This window comes from Camelus dromedarius, chromosome 12 (assembly GCF_036321535.1).
Source record: "Camelus dromedarius isolate mCamDro1 chromosome 12, mCamDro1.pat, whole genome shotgun sequence".
NCBI classification, from domain to species: Eukaryota; Metazoa; Chordata; class Mammalia; order Artiodactyla; family Camelidae; genus Camelus; species Camelus dromedarius.
Genome location: NC_087447.1, coordinates 39,788,521 through 39,794,520, shown reverse-complemented (window position 1 = coordinate 39,794,520; position 6,000 = coordinate 39,788,521). Strand labels below are relative to the sequence as shown.

General features: G+C 47.7%; 1 protein-coding gene across 3 annotated transcripts in view; it reads left to right on the top strand.

The window, feature by feature from the left end:
* Positions 1 to 315: 315 nt before the first annotated feature.
* TEAD1 (TEA domain transcription factor 1) overlaps positions 316 to 6,000 on the top strand; it is a 244,209-nt gene continuing 238,524 nt past the window's right edge. Inside the window, exon 1 of one of the 3 annotated variants that reach the window (XM_031460006.2) lies at positions 316 to 725. The gene's annotated coding sequence lies outside the window, so the exon portion shown is untranslated. Of the gene's footprint in view, positions 726 to 1,055; positions 1,472 to 6,000 lie in introns of those variants that run through there. The other 2 variants (XM_064492570.1, XM_064492569.1) reach the window with 2 other exon arrangements.

Sequence of the window (6,000 nt, the reverse complement as noted above, 5' to 3'; positions counted from 1 at the left end):
GCGCCCTCCCCTCCTGTCCGCCCCGCCCAGCTCGGGACAAAGCCCGGAGCCCGCGCCGGGAGAGGGCAGGGCGGCTCCCGCGCGCGCCTCGCTCCCCCGTGGGCGCGAGACTCCGCCCCGCGGCCCCTCCGGGGGGAGCCCGCGCCCCAACGGCTAGGCGGCCGGACCCGGCCCGCCCCGAATCCCCATGACGTCACCGGCGGCGGCAGGCCCCGCCTCCGGCCCCGGGCGGCAGGCTGCATGACGTCACCGAGGCCCCACCCCTCCGGAGCGAGTTCGGTCCTGGCGTTCATTTCATTCCTGTCCTCATTCCGAACATTCTTAGCATCGCTCGCGCCGTGCCGCGCCGCCCGAGCCGAGCCGAGCCTCTGCAGCCGCCGCCGCGGCCCCGCCGCCCGCCGCGGGCGCCCACCAAGCACTTTGCAGACTCGCTTCCACCCTGCGGGCCAGTCTGCGAGGCGGGGCCCGGGCCCGGGGCGGCCGCGTCCAGGGACAGGCCATGCAGTGAAGCCCCCCCACCCCGTCCACCTTTGCCCGGAGCCGCGGGCAGCAGCCCAGTACGCCCAGCCGGCCCCGGGGCAGAAGCGGTGCTAGGCAGGGGTGGGGTAGCCCAGCCCGGGGACCGGGAGCCGGGGAGGGAGCCGGGCTCCGAGCTGAGGGCGGGGGAAGCGGCGCCGAAGTTTGTCTCGGACTCGCCGGGCGCTGCGGCGGCTCCCTTCGCCGAGGTAAGTTGGCGCGCGGGGCTGATGCTGGGTGCGGGGGGCGTGCGGGGGGCCGGTGGCGTCCGGCTCCGACTGCTCTCTCCAGGCTCTGCTTTGTGTGCGGCGGGCGGGCGAGCGGGCACGCGGAGGGCCGGGGCCGGGCCCCCGCGCCCGCCTCCCTGCGCCCCTTCAAGGTGAGCGGCCAGGCGCCGCCGCGCGAGTTGCCGGGACGCCAAGTTGGGCCGCGCGCTGCGGAGCCCGCGCGGCAACAGGCGGCCCGGCCGGCGGCCCTAGAGGCGCCGGGCGGGCCGCGCCGCGCCCCCCGCGCCCCCCTCTCGCGTCCGTCCGCCTGCCCGCGCGCACACGCACACACCCTCGGGCAGTTTCCACGTTTTTCTCGGAGAAGTCAGAAGTTCGGAGCGAGCGCTGGCTGGGAGAGCCGCCGGCGCCGCCTGGGAGCCCGAAGCCGGCCGGACCCCCCCACCGCGCCTGCCCGGCCGCCCCAGGCGTCGGGGCCCCCCGAGGCCAGCCCGGGGTCTGCGCCGACTTGTGCTGCTGGCAGGGGTGTAGCTCCTTCTTCTCAAAGATGAAAGGAAGCACGGTCGTCTTTGCCGCTTCTCCAGGACTGTTGCTGCCGCCGCCGCCGCCGCTTCATTGCACATTCAAGTGGAAAATTTTCAGGAGTCAGCAGAAACATTGTGTCCAAAAAAGACTGAGTCGCAGTTACCACCAAACCCTGGAGGAGACTCTCCCTGGAAAACTTCCCTTCGGTAGGAAATACTGGCGGATTTGTTTGTTTATCGGAAGAGAAATGATCCCCAGGAGGGGAGAAAATCAGGGTGCATTTCTAGTCTTTGTTCGTAGCAGCAACATTTGTTTTGTTCTAAAGTCCAGAGGCCCACTTTAAAGAAAGTTCAACTTCTATGAGTTTCCTTTTTTTTTCTTTTAGTGTGTTTCTAATTTTTAAAACTGAAGCAACATTTTAAATGAGTTGAACACAATGGAGGCCTCACACCTCCCTTATTTTCCTACCAAGAAAATAAATAAAATGCAGATAATAATTTCCTTTGCTTTTAAATTCTTTTTAAAGATTTATTTAAAGTTGAGTAGTGTCACTGTATAAAAATATTTATGAAACAATGAAATACCAGCCACCAGCATTTCTCAGGAGGCTTGTTAACTTCTCAGAAGCAAGTGGCTGCCTGTGATTTGCAGAAATGAAAATTGACCTCAGTAAGCCCTGGAAACTTAGAGACAGATGATGTTCCAGGAGTGGGTAATGTAAAAAGGCCGTGTTTTAAAGACAGTGTCTTAGAGGAAGCCCAGGTCCTGCGACAGAAAGGTCTGCAAACCTATCATATTTCAAAATAGTTTAAAAAAATGTATTAAAAATGCTGCAGATTTTGCGAAGGAGCAGAACACTATCCGTTCATGACAACCACAGGTTTCCTTCTCCCCGCCCTTCGCCTTGATTGTTTCTGGAAGTTCAGGTGGTCTGATCGCTTGTTGTGAGCTGGGTGCCTGCAGGTGGTTACCTGAATAGACAATCTGTTTGGGAAACCGTGATCTGGCTGCATTGTCAGAGCAGGGAGTGGGCTTTATTCTCTGCGGCTTGCAGTGAATGTTGGCTGATGTCTTATGTACGGGGGCTTCTCTGCCTGGGTACTGTGAGGTCGTGGTTGGGGAACAGACCTTAGCTGTGCGCAGTGCTTCGTCCTTTCACTCTTGGGTTTGTGCCCTTCTGTAAGTAGCAGGATCTTTGGGCCTAAGCACATCTGAATGCTTGTAAGGGCTAGACTTAGATCCAACTTTGGTAAGAATCTTCCCTCTTTAGAAGGAAATAGTAGAACTAATTACAAAAAGACTCAGGAAAGACAGATGGATTAGTTGAACCTTTGTCAACAGTGAGGTTTTGAATTGTTGATTATTTTGGGGAAGAAAGGCTTATTTTTCTAATCTCACTATTTCCATAAATGGTCACAGATATTTTTGTTTAGTATTTCTTTGTGCAACTCTGTGTTGGACTCTCAGGTTTCAGGTTTTAAACAGCATTTACAGTTCTTTTATTTGTTATTGGTGTAAAAAAAATGAACTGATAAGCTGTATCCATTACTGGTTCTTGCCGATGATATGAAAGTGCCAATATAGACCATTTTATTTTTAATTTAAAGATAGGTATTATTTGATTTGCACTTTTAGGAGAATATCAGAGTACTTTTTTGTTTCTTTCCTTTTTTTTTTCTCTTTCCAAGTTTGAAACAAAATCAATATGATACTTTGCCTTGACAGTAAGAGTGAAAAATTAAATAATTTTTGTGTAGATTCTAACTCGGTGTGATCTTTTATAAAGTTGACAAATATAACTCCATCCAGGGAACATGCCTGACAGCTTTTTTTCCCCTCTTCTTTCCCCAAAACATAAACCAGGACTCATCATGGCATATACTTAATGAAATTTAATTTAAAGAAGGAGGGCATGCTAACTTAGTTTGAGCCAGACTGAACTGAATTTTTCATGGAGAGGTGGTACAGTGTGTGCCTAGGCCCCAGCAGCAAACTAATTACACCTAAGGGCAGGGTGTGGGGGGAAGCCTGGGGAAAGTCAGCTTTCTTCTCCCTTCCCCTCTGCCTCTCACCCCTTCTTTTGCTTTATATAGCAAGAATTACATATTCATATACTCACTTTGGGCACTGGTACCCCCCATTTTTTTTTTTTTTTTTAAGAAAAAGGACAAGCAAGTCATTAGGAAAACAATGTTTGGATTTTTTGCTGCTTGGAATTCAGTCATTTATAAACAATTTTGAATTTTGTTGGCTCTGACAATACAGGACAGCAAGTATAAGAGGACATTTATTAATGGGAAAACTTGGAGGCATATACTTGTAGTCTGTCATGGGGGTCTAGATCATATTTATTGTCACATTTTCAGTAGAAAAATGTGTAACAGGAACAGAGAATGTAGAGTCCACATGTTAGACCAGACTTTGAAGGTATGAGCTGTGCCATTAATAATATTTTATGGTTTATTGCTTCAGAAGTGGATTGATCTGTCATACATGGCGGTTGGACAAGAGTTTTGCACATCAGTGACATTACTCTTTCTAATCTCATGTGTTATTTGTTAATTGTGAGCACAATTATACTGCCTGCAAATGAAAATTGTGGTGTCTTATCACTTAAAACGTTGGTGCAAATAACTGTGTGTATGACCCCATGTATGTAAAATGACCGCGTTCACTTATAGTTAGGTAGATAACACTTTTAAGCTTGTATTTTAGGCACTTTATCTTGTTCCCAATAAGGAGATTGCGAAAGGAGAGGAAAACATTGCGGAGTGAAAGCAGTGCTTAGAGGTTCGATCTGTTTAGTGATAAAACTTTTTGGATCTGTTTTTTCCAAAGATAAGTACTGGCTAGATGTCCAGCTTTCTCTGTAGAACCACAGGGAAACCAGAGCCCACCTTTCTGTTGATAAATGTGGGCATTACAGCTTCCTCTTTAGAGTTCAGTGACTGAGCTGCAGAGTGCTAATTCCTACTTCTGAACTCAGCCAGAAAACTATATTGTAAGCTTACTGCCCGTTGACAGACCTAGGCTGTGCTCCTGGGCTGTTGGGGACTGACGGATGGCTGGAGTAATCTCAGCTGTAAGCTGCCTCGTGCCTTTTCTTATTTAATCTGTAGAAGCCACAGATTACCCTGCGGTATTTAAATTAGATCACAAATTATATTTGAACAATATCAGGGGTATATTTTATTTTCTTGTTTACTAAGGTTATAGAATGTCACCTAGATAGAAAGTAATTCAGGTCCATTCTTAGCGCTTAATGCTTCAGGGTTGGGCTTTTTGACAAATACCAATTTAGACCCTCTTGTATGGCAATTACTGAATACATCTGAAATCAGGGAAGTTTGAGGCCTTCTCTCTTCTGGGATAGTTTGCGGAATGCTAGAATGTTTGGATCTAAATGTCTGGAGTGTTTTTGTATGGGTTTTTATGTTGTTTTGTTTCAAAGCTGTGAACTGTTGAGAGTCCTCAGTCTGTAAGATTGTCATCATTAAGCTTCCTTGGCACTCCCTTGTTTGAACTCATGGGTGAAATCCAACCATTTCTTTGGATACATTTGGGCTTTGTAGTGGTGCAGCATAAGAGAATTTTGAAATACGTATTTTAATTTTAGTCACAGCAAATGGGATGCCCTGAAGAGTGGGTTTTCAGGACGGTGTTTCTTACTGGGTGAGTTGCTGTCAGCTCTTACGTTCTCCTTTTGTCCACTGGTTTTTTGCATGGTTGGGAGGATTCTGAGAAAATAGTTTCCGTAGTCTGGGAGTCCCGCCTGGCTAACTGTGAAACCACTGGTCTCTCTTCTGATTGGGTAAGGGTTGGGGGGGTTGTGGGGGAAGTTCCTAAGAGGCTGTCTTTTCTACTTTTGTGGCAGGCCAAGGGAAGAAGGCTCTGTCTTGGCTCTATTGCCGGCTGCCCCCCCCCCCAATTGACTATTCTGATGTAATCCTTTTTCACATTAGTTTTTAAGGCTCTGTCCTAGGGTTGCATTAGCAGTTTTAGTTTGAGGAGCAGGATTCAGCACTGGAAAAGGGGTTTAAAAGAAGCCAGTTTATCGATGACCAAGTTAAGCACCACCATCATCTCCACTGGGAAATTCTCATTGCTTTGAGGCATCTGACAGGCTTAGATGTATGTGTAAAGTGACTGAAACACTATTGTTGGGGAAGATACTACAATGGCGAGTGCTGTTGTTTTTACTGATATATAAACTGAAAAACTTCTGCTAATGGTGGGAAATGTTAATTATGTGAGAACATATTGAACTTATATTCTCTGGCATGAACTTTTTAAAAAAAATGCATGAACTGTGCTGCTTTTTTATAGGCACAGCTTTCTAATTATCATAATTCAGTTCAGCTCCGCTCTTGGATGGAGTTCAAGTGCAATCTCAATTTTAACTTGAAAGGAGATTTTTTTTTTTTAAACTGAGAATGTTTAAGAAAATTTGAAAAGTTCATCCAAGAATGTTGTCTGCTTAGGTGTGGGTAACTGGGGGGATGACATGAGTGGGTTTTTGTAATAGTTAACCAGATCTGCATATTAGGAAAGAGGCTTTCTTTTTTTGTTTTGCACTGTATCCAAACCCGCATCTTGTGCATTTTTGCATAACCAGATACTATGTGTTGCTGAGTTCTCTTTGAAAACCAGTCTTTTCCCTGATAGTAAACTAACTAAATAGATATTTTATTACCATCAGTGACACGCTCTGCAAAGATAGGAACGTCTTTTGAGA